Source organism: Lepisma saccharinum, chromosome 19, assembly GCF_977018435.1.
Source record: "Lepisma saccharinum chromosome 19, izLepSacc3.1, whole genome shotgun sequence".
In the NCBI taxonomy this organism is placed as follows: Eukaryota; Metazoa; Arthropoda; class Insecta; order Zygentoma; family Lepismatidae; genus Lepisma; species Lepisma saccharinum.
In genome coordinates, this window is record NC_139247.1 from 9,485,909 (window position 1) to 9,501,498 (window position 15,590).

Here is a 15,590-nt window from a genome sequence, read left to right on the forward strand (position 1 = left end):
ATTGGATCCCATAACCACATAAATTATTAATAAAATTACTATTAAAAATTAAAATATAAAATAAATATTAAAATAATTAGAATGTATTAGTTGAATATTCAGAGAACCAATAGCTTATAAGTAAAGAATGACATTGAAGTTGTTAGGAAAAGTGATTAAAGCTTTGTAAGCATTTCTTGAGTTAAATTGGCTTTCATTACAAGAGTTAGCTACCATTACTTTCAGGTATTCATGACGCTAGGTTATTAACAAAATTTTGAAAATTTCGTGAGAAATCGAACCCGGAACTAGGAGCATGAAAGGGAAGAACAGTAACTAATTGGCTACACGGGAAGTCAAATTAAACCTTCATAATGTTAAATTGAAATTGCATTCTACTACTTTCTAATTGAAAAGTAATTCTCAAGTACAGCATACATCTAGCTACACAAAAGTTAAAGTACTTAGACTTTCGATTTTAAAGAAAACAATTATCATAATGGTAATTTCAGAACTACACAAAAACAGGTAACTACCTCGAATGTTGTTGAAAGATATTAGATGTATGACCCATTTCTTCCACACGTAGGAAACCCCCAAATTTCACCCACCACTTCCACTGGGCTGCAGAATATCTTTGTACAGTTGCTCCAAGCCTCGTTCTGTGTTCATCGAGAGTTTCGCAATTTAAAGCCACAACTCTGAAATAAAATGAAGCACGGTTAAATTATTATTTGATATAATATAACCATATCATATATTTTGGTGGAGCCGCGACAGGTGGCAGTAGCCTAAAGTCATGTGACTTAACATCAGCGCAGAAAGGAGTTGTTTGAGGGAGAGCACACTGCGAATGAACAAGGGCAAGTAAAATGGCAGAATTTAGTGTTACTGGGCAAATGTTTTGTTTTAAGTATATCGTTTGATAATATGCACTTCTGAGCACAATTATTATATATTGTTTGATATTAATATGCATTATTATTAGTTAAAATTGTCTTGAGATACGAAATTTTCCTGTTCTGGATTTGTTACTTGTTTGAAAATTCTTGTTGCCTAAAACCCTGAGGGCAGATATTATTACAATAAACCTGAATTTAATTGGAAAGTGAATGTCAGGTTATTTTTCTAAGCCCTGTACCAGTGGTGTACGCAGTGGGGAGACTGAAGGGGCCACCCCCCCCCCTCCAAAAGTTTAAGAAAATCAACATTTTCAAATAAAATCAGTGAAGAACTCAGAAAGCAGACTGGAAAATACAAGCCCGTTAAAACGTTGAAAGTTCTAAATATTCGAACTTACTGTGTATGCAGATGTTGATTTCAATCGTCAATATTCCTCCACTTGACTTTCAATTGTTGGCATTCAAAATATTGACATTCGTTTCTTCGAGCAACAATTGTTTATTTTCGATCGATATTGATTTGGTGTTTTTATAAGTTCACTTTATGCACGGGAAGACTAATCGAGACCTGACCTACAGTTTAAAGTGGGATCCGAACCGCCATGTGCATCCAAAGGGAATCGAACACGGGACCCCTTGATTACAAGGCCACGTATAACGGTCGAGAACGAAAGAAAGCGATAGGACGGAGCGAAGCAGTACACGCTGCTGCAAGGGCTGATAGCTGCAGTCGCTTTTCCTTCTCCATGGAAGCTCGTACGCTCGCAAGTACTCATTGGCCGAGGCTTCTTGAGCGAGAGGCGCAACCATGAATTCTTGTCTGGGGAGGCAAGTACCAGGATAAACGTACCAATAATAATAATAATAATAATAATAATAATAATAATGTCAATAATAATAATGTCAATGATAATAATGTTATTGTTATTATTGATTTGCTTTATTTTACTTCGCTTCTTGTGGCATTTTTTGGCTAATTTGCAAAGATGGGGATGAGTGATGATATGATGAAATTGATGAATGGACACTCACCAACATCCATGCTCAAGCCGGGATTCGAACACGGGACTAACTTTATAACCTCTTATTAATATTATTAGTAATAGTAGTAGTCGTAGTATCAATGACGTTATTACCCTCGTAAATTATGCAAAAAGGGGGTAGAAGTTGGTGCTCAAGCATTTACAACTGTATGTTCGAACAAACGATTCGAATTATTTTTTCAACACATTCAATTTCACATTAATAATGGAAAACAAGCACACAAACCATTTATGAAAGACAGAAAATGCTTGATAAATGCATTCAAAATATAATTATTGTTACATTAACATGTATAACTTTCATACATGATATATGTTTCACATATGTGCAACATGGAGCGACGTCGACACTAAATTGTGTACATATTCAAAGTATCTTTAATACATACAACGTACATACACAACATATATTATTTAAATAGATTACACAACCAATTCATCCATCTCACAATAAACCGACATCAAAAATTACATAAATTGTCCCTGAAATGTGCACGCTCCGTTTTCATAAAATAATTGTTCATGCATTTAAAAGAAAATCAAATGAAACAAGTCTTATTTCTCTGGCTGGTAATTTAAAATGCATTACAGAGAACAATGTCATATTGCGAGCAAAGCGAGCAAGATAATTTTTGGATCCAATTTTTTTGTAGGCTGAAATGAATATTGATTTAATAGGGTGCAAATAATTTCACGGGACGCCAATGCATTCTCTCTTTTACAACCTTTGTGCCTCTCCGATGGTGTAGTAGTAAGATCGTCGCCTTGTAATCAAGGGGTCCCGGGTTCGATAGCAGGTGAAGGCACATGGCCCAGTGGTTCGGATCCCACTTTGAACTCTTAGGTCCTGTCTCGATTAACCTATCTGTGCCTAAAGTGGACTTAAAACCACAAATCAATCAATCAGTTTTACAACTTATTTTCATTTAAATCGTTCGGCGCCCAGGGCAGACTCACGATACCCATTAGCCACGAATCTGAACATGATAGGACTGCGAGCGAAGCGAGCAAGAAAATTTTACCCCCTGCCCCGCATGTGGTGGCGCCACTATCTCGAGTCCCTACTTGGGCAAAGATTTGCCTTCGTTTGATCTCTTCAGAGATTCCTGGTACAGTCACGGACACTTCTGGGTTGTAATAATCTCATTTACTTTCAATTGAATCGTTACAATCCAGAACTGTCCGTGACAGTACAAATTAGTAAATCTCCCCTGACTAGAGCCAGGTCCGTAGCTAGAATTGATCTCCAGTGGGGAGGGGGCTCACGGGTTTATGAGGGGGGTGTTGTAAACCTAGTCCATTTTTCAAACTTTAACAGGATTTAATGAAGGTAAATTATGTGTGTATCGGGGGGGGGGGGGTCATTAAGTTAATATATAATTTAGAAATATCATGCAATTACTACAGTTTTTTCTCTATATCTTGTAGAACATATCTTGATGTGTTAATTGACTGGTATTGACATCATCCCTTAGTACACACTCCATACTACTTTTCATATACAGATGTTTATATCATACAAAAAAAATGCACAGTATTCAATAACCGTACATTCTAACCCCAGCCGGAGCAGTAAAACTCCCTAAGAAATGTGGATGATGACGTTTAAGTCACAGATTTATGTCTAACTGGAAGGTTAGCTCCCCTATGAAGAAACTTTATAAAGACTAGAAAATCTTTTAAACAATTGCAGCCAGTAAGACTTCGGTTCATAAACAGGATGATCGAATGTAGTAGCTGCTGCTCATGTTCTGTGACTTTATCCTTCACCAAGATATGAGCAAAATAATATCTGCTGTCTACATTTTCACTCCTCACTGAATACAAATTATACGAAATAGTTTTAACTAATACCAAAGGGGCTGACGGCAGTGCCAGGGGAGCTGAGCGCTTCTTGGTACCTACTTAGCTACGGGCCTGACTAGAGCACTGCTGCTGAGGAAAGATTGATTGATTGATTTGCTTTACTTCGCTTTCTGTGCCACTTTGGCTAATTTGCGATGATATGATGAAATTGACGAATGGACACTCGTAAACATCCATGTCCAGGCAGGGACGTCCTCAGGATTTTTTCCAGGGGGGCAAACAAGGCATATTTTGTCCAACAAAAGTGTTGTTCCCTAAAAAAAATATTTCTTAAATTTGAACTTATGATGTTCATGCAATAATTATCACATAGATATTATTGTGGCTCAAATGAAATTATATGTGTGAAATACATAATTTTTGGTTGACTTTCATTTTCCAGGCGGGGCCTCGGCCCCCATTACCCCCCCTTTCCGGACGCCCATGGACCCCTGGTGTCGTACCGCGATGTACTAACCACTCCGCCACGGAGGAAAGAAAACTATCTCAATCAAAGACGGAATCAAAATCTTGGTTGACCTTCGAAAAGTTAAAGATAACTACGGCATCTCGTGGGAATGAACATCTCTTCCTGTAAACACCGTCCATTCACCCAATCGGCTGGATGTAATTGCGGACCAAGAAACAAGAAAATCCTGTTGCGTACTCTTCGTTTTGACGTTGGAATGTCGCGAGCCGCAAAACGAGTTCTCGTCAACATTTCGGAATGCCTCGGTGAGGAACTTGCCCTGCATCAGTTTCCATGCTGGCGTGACGTCATCGCGTAACGGAAAACAAAAGTCTGGTGAAACGGGATTTCCCCTCTGCCGCCTGTAACGGTCGCCTCGTGTTTGGGGCAACGGGGAAGGTTGAACCGAGAGCGCCTCCCTTGGCATGTGATCAAGAGGAAGGACGCAAATATGGGTCTGCGTGTTACGAGACGCACAGGACCAGCTCGAAGAAAGCTGGTTTGCACACTGGAGCGTTTAAATGCTGCTTTCCCAGTTTACAGTTATGGAGATTCGCCACCTCTGAGGCCACTGCTGGACTCGCTAATTTCCCAGCAGCATCGTTAGGCAACCGCCAGAGGACCCAATTCAGGAGGCCCCACGTCAGAAATAATTCATTTGTAGGATACTGGTGTTTCCAATTAAGCAACTAATCTGATTATCCCTAACTACATAGATGTTTTGACAAACTTAAAATATCTACAATCATGAGTGCCCGCAGAGAGGGGCCAGGGGGCTACTTCCCTCTTGCGGTATCTGCAAAACCTTCAAATAATTCAAATTTTAAAATTATAGTTTGAAAACATGGACGGCGGTAGGGATGCTTTATGAGAAATCTATTAATTAGGGGAAAGCATCCCCCCATCTTTTCTCCACTTTATGCACAGATGCCCCCTCCTCCCCCCTAACCCGAGTAAAATTCTGCGAGCGTCCTCGTCTAAAATTACTTAAACAATATTCTAAACGATGCACCACATAAAGTTGAAGTTGAAATATTTCAATGAATGCATGCAGTATTCGTTTAGAATGAAATCGCGAAGTGGAAACATTATTTGTTAATTCACCAAATCGAAAAAATTCCATGAAAGTAAAAAGAAGAGAATTATAATAGAGAATGTTGTTGGATGTGTTAAAAAACTTGCACCACTCAAAGGTAAAACTAATAGTTTATTGAACACACCCAGTTTTGTAATTCAACATAATGAACGTCATACTCAGGTTCATCGGTACTGGAAAGAAGAATCTAGGACAATTGGGATGGCGGACAATTGCAATGAAGCCACAATCACGGACAATTGCGATGATTTAGACGGTGAAGGTCATTTTACAAATTAATGGTAGGACAATTCCGACGATCGGGACCTAACCTAACCTAACCTAACCTAACCAAAGGCGCAACAGAACTAATAACGCTGTAGAAGGTGTGAACAACAAAATAAATAGGTGGCTTGGATGACCGGATCCAAAAATTCATGTCGTTCTGGCCTGCCTCAAGAGCCAATCAGAAGACTCCAACATCAAGCACATGCGGATGGAACTTAATCTAGAAGGTCAGCAAAGGAAGAAGAGTGACATTAAAGTCGACGAGAGAGTCGGGAGGTGTATTCTCACATATGAGGAAACGGGTCACTTCAAAAGGTGTCTGTTGGCCCTAGTTCATGTTCAAAAACTTGATTGAACCAAATTCCCAGCCGAAAGTATCAACATTTCATATAATTCTCTTGTAAGAATCTAAGACAATATGTAAAACCGGGAGGTATCCCCCGATCATGGGCGTTGACTTTAGGGGGTTGGGGCAAGGCACTTTCTGCCATCCAAAATTCCTCATGAAATACATGCATTATACATAAAACATGTTCTCATCTTGTCCCCCGCCCCGCCAATTTTTATGTGAAGTTGGCGCCTTTAACCCCAATAATGCTTATTATCTCTTATAATTCCCTTGGCAATCTACAAAATGCTATTTACACAGTGATCCTTAAACAATAATGTAGGCCAGCTTCCGTCTAATGTTTTACTATTTATTCAATCGAATTTGCATCACAAAAATTCCCCCCTCAAAAGTTGGGTGGACGAGCCGGAATCCGTGGCGGAGTGGTTAGCAGAGCGCGCTGCAACAAGTCCTGAAATTGAAATATGAATGAAATGATTTATATATATATATATATAAAAGTTGTTAGCACATCGCCCTACGACGTCAGGGGTCCCGGGTTCGAATCCCGCCTAGGCATAGATGTTTTTGAATGTCCATTCATCACTTTTTTCATATCATTACTCATCCACATCTTCGCAATTAGCTAAAAGTTGCAGAAAAGCGAAATAAAATAAAGTCAATCAATCAATCAAGTTTGGTGGACGCAACGCTACCTGCATTCACACACCCGTCTCTGGGCACTCCTGGATTGAACAGCGTAAATTGGAGAATCTATGCTTGACTTGTAAATGTTGCAATTTTTACTTGTCACTTATGAATAGCAGTTCTAGGCTATGCAATGTCATCCTTTTTATTAGATATATGAAGATTTTCTAGCAAGAAAAGTAAGTCAAGCATCAATTTATATATATATATATATATATATATATATATATATATATATATATATATATATATATATATATATATATATATATATATATAAAACATTGTTTGGATATTTTCTCTGTTCCTTCAGGTTGATCCAAATTAAAATAATAAAAATAATTTGGTTAATAAAAAAATCAATACAAACACAATAAGACACATTTAATTTCAAAGCATGTAGGCTCTTACCTCATTTACCCCGAACGCTCCTCTTCTCTTTCCGGCTGTCGTCATCGAAGTAATAAGGGTACTTGGCTTTCTCCAGGTACTCTGGGAAGGTGATGACCCTCCGGTGGTATCCCCCGCCCCCGCCGCCCCCATAGCCGGTGCTTCCCCCGTAGCCTCCGCCGCCACCTCCGCCGTACCCCCCTCCCCCGCCGCCGCCTCCGTACATGGAGTGCACGATGAAGGAGTCGCTGCCCCCGCCCCCCTTCTTCCCCAGCTTCTTGATGGCAACGATGCTGGCCAGCGCCAGGGCGGCGGCGCTCAGGGCCATGGCCTTCGCGGCCAGCAGCTTCATCATCTTCATCCCCACCGCCACCAGCGTCGTCTTCTTCATCAGCAGCCCCGCCATCAGGGGGCTCATGTATTTCTTCATCTTTCCTCTGGCTGCAAGTACAAGAACAAGTGACGTTAGTAACTTGAACCCCTTTCACATACTACCCGAATTAAAATTAAAAAGGAAATGCTCTATGTCATTCCAACGTCGAAAACTGCTGATTTTCTAGTCTAGTGGACAGAACACTAGTGGAGAGCCTATCCCGATACACGTGTATGGATATCGGCTTATACCAGTGGTATAATTTTCGGAAAGTATCAGCTTAATTTATTAACCGATACCGGCCGACAATATTCCGGCATTTTGATTTTTTACCGGGGCCGCAAAAACAAAAATTGGAAGTCGTGTGCGAGGAACTGGATTCTGTGATTAATATTATGAAGGGAAACTTTGGAAAACTTCTGCTAATGATTGATCAATATTTTGGAAAGCTTCTAATTATTACAATATGCAACCATCACTATCCGTATAGGTAGGATTGGTGAGATTTTCACTATAGTATTAGCATCGGTTCATAGTCGTATCGGCTCAGCCTTACAGAACTCTGAAATGCAGGGTGTACATAAAGTGTCTGACACATTTCGATTATTAATAAATAAGATAATAATGAAGATACAAATAAACCGGTGGCAACGACAGACAAACTCAAAAAGTTGTAATAGGAATTGTAGCTTTCCTGGCGACGTGATTCGAACAGGTTTTCTCGGGTTACGTTGGAAGCGAACTCCAATCTAACCTGGTTGGTAACTCGAGAACACCTGTTCAAATCTACTGTATCAGTACACGTCTATATGTGCTCCATTTGTCGCACTTTTGCCTAAAAACAATGTCTGCGGCATATCCCCAGAGGAAAAATATCCAATGAGGTTGTTCTGGGTGAACTTTGGGGCCAAGGAATCGGACCACCGAGTCAAATCGATTCCGGGAAAGCGTTCGTTCAAAACACGACGAAAAATGATGACGAACCTCATACAAGTGATGAACATTGATGAACTGAAAGCCAGAATAAACAACGCGATAGCCACCGTGGATGTCGACATGCTGACCCGAACGTGGGAAGAAATCAATTATCGTCTTAACATTCTCCGTACGACAAAATGAGCACATTTAGAAGTGTACTCATACAGGACATAAAACATTTTGAGTTTATTTGTCTATCACTACCACCAGTGTATTAATTTCTAATTTATTAATAATGCAAAAGTGTCAGACATACACCGTGTGTTACAATCAAGAAATATATAAATAATGGAACTTTGTGCTTAAGTTTAGTAGAAATTATCATTCCTTTACTTAAATCATTTATTTAGTGCAGTGAAATTTTTCTCTTGAAATGGTTGGACACAGAAAGTTTACTCTGGGAACAAATTAGATGTACAGTCACGTAAACTTCTGGCTCCATAATGATCCAACTTAAAGTCAATGCGTGGTTAAGAACCAGAAGTTTCCGTGACTGTACAACTTTATTTAACCCATTAGTATACTCACGATCTGTGATTATGTTAGCATAGGAATCCGATTCAGCACGAAAAGATTTGTGGAGACAACATTTGGAAAGAAAACGCTGCAAACTAGAGTTATTACCCAACTATACGGATAATAACGTCAAGTTCTTAAATTGATAATAAATTAAGGGAAGTTCATTTTCACACAACATTATTAAATCCTGTTCAATAGTATTATAGTTGGGATGGATTTCGGAGAAGTTTGAAGGATTTCGGAGAAATTCGAAGTATTTCTACAGGTTACAAATTATGATTTTTCGAGGAAACGTTCGGAATGAAATGCGAAGCATTCATTTCAAGTTATCTTTCCTATACATTAATAGATTATTAGATAGAAATATTTACGTCCCTGCACGTTATAAATCAAGACCAACTAGGCACACAAAATTTAGCTTTGTCCTTTTTTGTTAATCCAATACAAGTTTCATTAACATAAGCATTGTACATTTTCATATCGAAAACTTTGACCTCACAGCAAACTGAACTGTACCATTTTTCGACAACTCCCTTGGACGATATTTCTTGGTTTTCATTATGAACTGTTTTTCTTCTTTTGGGTTCTATTCATTTCGAGCAAATTCCAGTAGATGTTGATGAAGATGCACTACCAAACCTCATCGGAAGTATTATTGTTTTGGAAGATATCTGTCTTTAAAATTGTGGCAAAACTATCGATAGCTCAAGCACCTCATCGGGCATGCAGTATATAAAATATGTTTTCCATGGGTCCTTGGCACCTAAAATGCCAAGATAATACTGATCTCAGGCTAACAATACATAAACTAAAAATAACAAACCTTGCGTTATTACCCAGATTTACTTATTTGCCTTAACTAACTAACTAACTAACTAACTCTCTAGCCTTCCCAAACCCGAAGGTTCATGACTGCAGCAACACAGGCCTTCCATCTGTCCCTATCCTGAGCAAGATCTATATACTTTTTTCCATCCCTGCCGATTTCCTTTAGGTCCATCTCAACATTATCCCTCCATCTTCGTCTTCCTACTGGTCTCTTACAATCAGGTTTCGAAACAAGAATCCTGTAAACTCCTCTTTCCTCTCCCATTCGTGCCACATGGCCTGCCAACCTAAGTCTTCTTGATTTAATTATTCTAATAATATCTGGACATGAATACAAATTATGTAGTTCTAAATTATGTAACCTTCTCCGCTCACCTGTCTCCTCATTCCTTTTAGGCCCAAATATTTTCCTAAGGATCTTATTTTCAAATACAATTTATGTTCCTCTTTCAATGTAAGGGACCAAGTTTCGCATCCATATAATAGTCCAGGCAAAATTACTGTTTTGTATATTTTAACTTTTAATTTCTTAGATATTAAACGATAATACAAAAGTTTATGAAGATAAAAGTAACACGCACTTCCTGAATTAAGCCTACTTTTTATTTCCTCTTTAATATTATTTCCATTTGTTAGTATTACTCCTAAGTACTTGAATTTGGAAACTGGTTCAAACGAGTTGTTATCAATAATTATATTTTGATTATTACCTAACACTTGGTTTCGGCCTGTAAGCATATATTTAGTTTTCTCTATGCTAACTTCCAAACTTATCTCTTTAGCTGCTTCGAAAAATATTTTAGCATTATTCTTAATTGTATTTACATAATCTCCCAGTAAGTCTACATCATCTGTATATGCTAACAGCTGAATCACACTGTTACTTATTTGCCTTTCTGTATTAAATTACGAGGTTGTTCTTGAACACATTCACGATCACTAAGTATATAACGCTAATACATTAAATATATTACGAAGTAATACATATTCAGTGTAACAGACAGACATTTAATTTACACTCTCACATACAATGGACTTATATTGGGTATTTTACAACAGGCTGGAAATGAACTGCCTTCAGCATAGCACAGAGGAATACTGGAGCCTCAGAGAATATTCCAGCTACTGCATATGTCACCTCTCGGATTTCTTTCCAAGTGTGTTTTTACGAGCCTTGGGGTTATTACCCCGTATGACGTTATTACCCCAAGGGACATAATGTTGATTGTAATTATAGTTTGGCCACCGGATGTATGTAATTATAAGGCAGTAAACATCAGTTTTTTTTGCGCTACGACGCCAGGCGTCCCGAGATCTATTCCTGGCCTGGGCATGGATATTTGAGATTGTCCATTCACCAATTTTAGCATATTATCACTCATCTCCATCTTCGGAAATTAGCCAAAAGATTGGCACAAAAAGCGAAGTAAAATAAAGCAAATCAATCAATCAATCAAACAAACAACAGTTTGGAAAAAGCAACTGTTTGGCATTAGAAGCTACCACAAGATATGGAATATATATATTTGGATAAATGTTATCATGATGTACAAGATACAAATTCAGTACGCAAATTGATATTTCTCTTTAACATTTTGTCTCTGAATTTGGCCACTCATGAGCAGTGCCGGATCAAAAGCCTTGGGCCCCACCGCAAAATATTACCAAAGACCCCTCTATACCTACACCCACCCACACACACCCACCCAACTGAAAATTTTTAAATGGGAAGGGGGTTATATGGTATGCAGTACACTGTTTTCTCACACCTCGGAAATGATACATTTGTTACAATCATGAAGTCATATTTCCTCTAATTAAAGATAGGTTGAAGAAACTTTCACCCCTGCATTTCTCGTAATATTCTAGCCTGACTGCTACGCGGGAAATCTGTGGTGGGTGATCTAAGGTCGGAATTTTTCCGGCTTTGTCCCCGTATAAAGCGGCTCTATGGCTCACCCAACCTCAACTCAAATTATACTCGGTGGACGAATAAAGGCGACCGGAGCGTGGTGCTGATCACATCGGAAAAATGTGGGGCCCTACCCCCACATTCCCTAAATGTGCCTTCATGGCACGGTGCTATATGGACAGTTAATATAACTTTTCATTTACCTGTATACAATGTATATTCTATTCGTTTCTGTACTCCTGAGTAACTAAGTTTGTTTTTTTACGTACGCACATATGAAACCTCCACTATGAAAATGGCTGAGGCCATCCTAAAGGCTTTCTTGTCTCCGCCCCCCCCCCACACTGCGGGGTTTTGCGGCTTGTAGATCCGACACTGCACAGGAGTAAAACTTGATAACGCGCAGTTCTTTCGAATTTCACTTAACATTACATCCACTTGCTACAGCTTCCTATTGTTGCACAACAGAGAAAAAGAAGTCCAATCAGAATCCGATAACTGTCAAAAATATACAGATCCACAGGGAATTTGTTCAGGGCGGCTGAACCCATTTTGACCAAAAAAGTAAAAAGTTTTTTTATAAAACTTTCATTGGCGCAAGTACGAGGTTCAAGTACATTTTCTAGTTCGGTCATTTCGCAAAGTTAGTATATTACGATGTGTTATACAATTATAGGGGGAAGGGGTAGAGTAGCTGCAGATATGTCTGAATATCAGTGGACAGTGTTCAGTTGATAAGTAATTGGACAAAATTGCAACGAAATCTGCTGTCTGGTGAGTGGACGTATTCAGTGCGTGTGAAGTTTTTCTTTGATTGTTGGCATACACAGATAAATATGGTACAATTATTAACATCTATAAATCATATCACTATATTTCGAAATAGTCTAACAGGTGTGACAAAGGAATTTTTAGAAGTATGGAAGACGTTTCAAGTCTAAAGAAACTTTATATTACTTTCTTGTTTGTTAGTTCCGCATTAGAGTACCGACAATTGCATGAGTGTTGGTGATGTTCTCTCATTTGTTCCAACGCTACAGCTATCCTTATCGTTGCAAATATTAGAGAGCGAGAAATAAAATGTTAAAGAATCAAAGAGTACACAAACTACTTATTCGACAGGGGTTCCGGGTTCGAATTCCGGCATAGGCATGGGTATTTGTGAGTGTCCATTCAGCAATTTCATTGTATCATCACTCATCCTCATCTTCGCGATTAGCCAAAAGTGGCACAAACGCGAAATAAAAAAATCAAACCACGAACTACCTATTTTTTTAATGCTAAGAATTGGAAAGATTAAAAATAGGCTCCCATCCTTGATTGGTTAGCGATAAAACTGCTGCTTTGATATCAAGGGGCCCCGGGTTCGATCTTGTTGGAGGTATACATTTCATAAAGCGGTTCGGAGTCTACTAGGTTCTACAAATCCAATCAACTAATTATTGAAATACGGTGCGAGAATCAGTTCGCTTGGGCAAATCTATTGCTGGCAGTCCTAGTCCTACATGTTAATTAATTATAATTTGCGAGGTTAGAAAATAATTTCTGCAATACCGTCATACTGACCAAATTTGGTTCTGTGCAGGAGAATCAATCTTTGAAGCACATCTAAAACTAATGATACAATTCTGATCAGTAGTGTGCATAATATATTCTGATATAAAATTGTTACCTTCATACATGAATTGGTGACGAGAAGTTGAATGCTCTATCTATTCTGTCCTTTGAGAAAGAGCTTGAAAAATATTTGTACGTATTTAAACAAAAACTGACGTATCTTATCGTAATTTCTTGCCATGGTTCATTTACTTATTTTAGCAAAAATGTACTCAAATTCATTACATAGAAATCGTGTTACGTGTGTATCTACACGAAATCCAGCTACTTGATATTGAGTGTATTTTTATTATGTATTTCGCATTGTTCACATGAATATTAATTATGTGATATAATTCCACTCAATAATGGCTTAGGAAAAGAAACAATATAATTGTTGCATTTTACTTGACAAAAAAGATTCGTGCCTAAAAGTACTTTATTATATGATGGAACAAATGCAACATTTGTGATTTATCTTTGGTTCTGACTGTAAAATATGTCACTGGTAAAAATATACCGCAGTAAATTATTAAGTAAATGCCTTTTAGCCGGTATTAGTTAGCCCCCCGAGAATTTTACTCCCAAATCTGTAGCCCCCCACTTTTTTCAGGCTGGTGCCGTCACTGAATTTACTTCTAAAGATAACACAGAGTATTTATTTATTTTCAAATACGTATGTAAGTATGAGTATTTAGATGCACTTACACATATATTGTACATACATATGTATATACATATGACTTTAGTTCCAGAACATAACTTATCTGAAATTAAAGATGCTATTAAAAAGATAAAGAATAACACAGCACCTGGGATTGAAATAATACCAGCTGAGTTAATAAAATAAGGTTGAAATTGTCAATTTATCAAATACATAATTTTTTTTAAATATAATTAAGCAGAAGTTCCTCAACAGTGGAAACAATTCATCATTGTTCTTATGTTTATAAAAGGTGATAATACGAAATGAAATAATTAAAGTGGAATTTATCATCTCTCAACATCATATAAAATATTATCTAATATTTTTTTTAACAAAACTAACTCCATATTCTAATGAAATTGTAGGTGATTTTCAATGTGGATTTAAACGTAACAGATCAACTACAGATCACATTTTTCACAGCAGACAGATACTTCAGAAAAAAATGGGAATATAATCAAAATGTCCATCAGCTATTCATTGATTTCAAAAAAGCATATGATTCAGTCAAAAGAGAAAAATTATATAATATTTTAGTCGAGTTTGGAATAATACCTTATAAGCTTGTTAACATGATAAAAGTATGCAAAAATGAAGCAGAAAGTAAAATACATGTGGATATTAATATGTCTGAAAAATTTACAATTCATCATGATTTAAACAAGGAGATACATTATCCCCATTGCTCGTTAATTTTGCCTTAGAATATGCTGTTTAGAAGGTAAAAGAACCGAATGAATGACTAAAATTAAACGGACCGACTCAGTTGTTAGCAAATGCAGATGATGTAGACTTACTAGCGGATGATATAAATACAAATAAGAATAATGATAAAATATTTTTAAAAGCAGTTAAAGAGATAGGTTTGGAAGTTAGCTAAGAGAAAACTAAATATGTTTACTATATGCTTACAGGCTCAAGTCATGTGTTAGGTAATAATGAAAATTGAATTACTGATATCAACTGAAATTTTTCTCTCCTCAGAGAAATTCTCATTGAATCTTAAGCGAAAAATGGGAAGGGTATATTTGATGGAAATTTGAAGGCATCACATTCAATATTTGGTACATGTTACTTCTTATTTCCACCCTATCAATCATTTTATACCACTTTTCTACATCTTTGGTTAACAGTGACGATGAGGATGAAAGAAGAATTTATGAAATTTATCATGGAATGAACAGAATTGTACTGTACATTCATGAATGATCAGGGTTTGAACTTGGAACATGTGATTCGGTCGAGAGGAGACTGGTTAGCAAGAATGTGAAACGTTTGTTTTGCATTTTTCGTATATATGAAAGTACTAGAACACTTCATTAACTTGTTATATGATTTATTTACATGAAGGGATAAAATTGTGCGAAAAATGGAAATTGTGCCTCTTCCAAAGGGAAATTGTGCCGTCAGATAGTGGCAACACTGTCTGGAACGACCAGTGGAAGTGGCCAGCTAACCATACACTAGTTCTGCCAAATGTCAAGCGCTCATACGCCGGCCTCCTTGGTGGAGTGGTTAGCACATCGCACTTCGACGCCAGAGGTCCAGGGTTCGAATCCTGGCCTGGGCATGGATGTTTGTGAGTGTCCATTCATCAATTTCATCATATCATCATTCATTCCCATCTTCGCAAATTAACCAAAAGTGGCAC

At 37.7% G+C, this 15,590-nt stretch overlaps 1 long non-coding RNA gene across 1 annotated transcript; it reads right to left on the reverse strand.

Annotated features, from left to right (window-relative positions):
* Positions 1–228: 228 nt before the first annotated feature.
* Positions 229–7,124, reverse strand: LOC146002743 (uncharacterized). The gene is made up of 2 exons (XR_014443757.1): positions 7,049–7,124; positions 229–680 (listed from the first exon to the last, which is right to left on the reverse strand). It is a non-coding gene; the product is annotated as an uncharacterized LOC146002743 (long non-coding RNA).
* Positions 7,125–15,590: the final 8,466 nt, after the last annotated feature.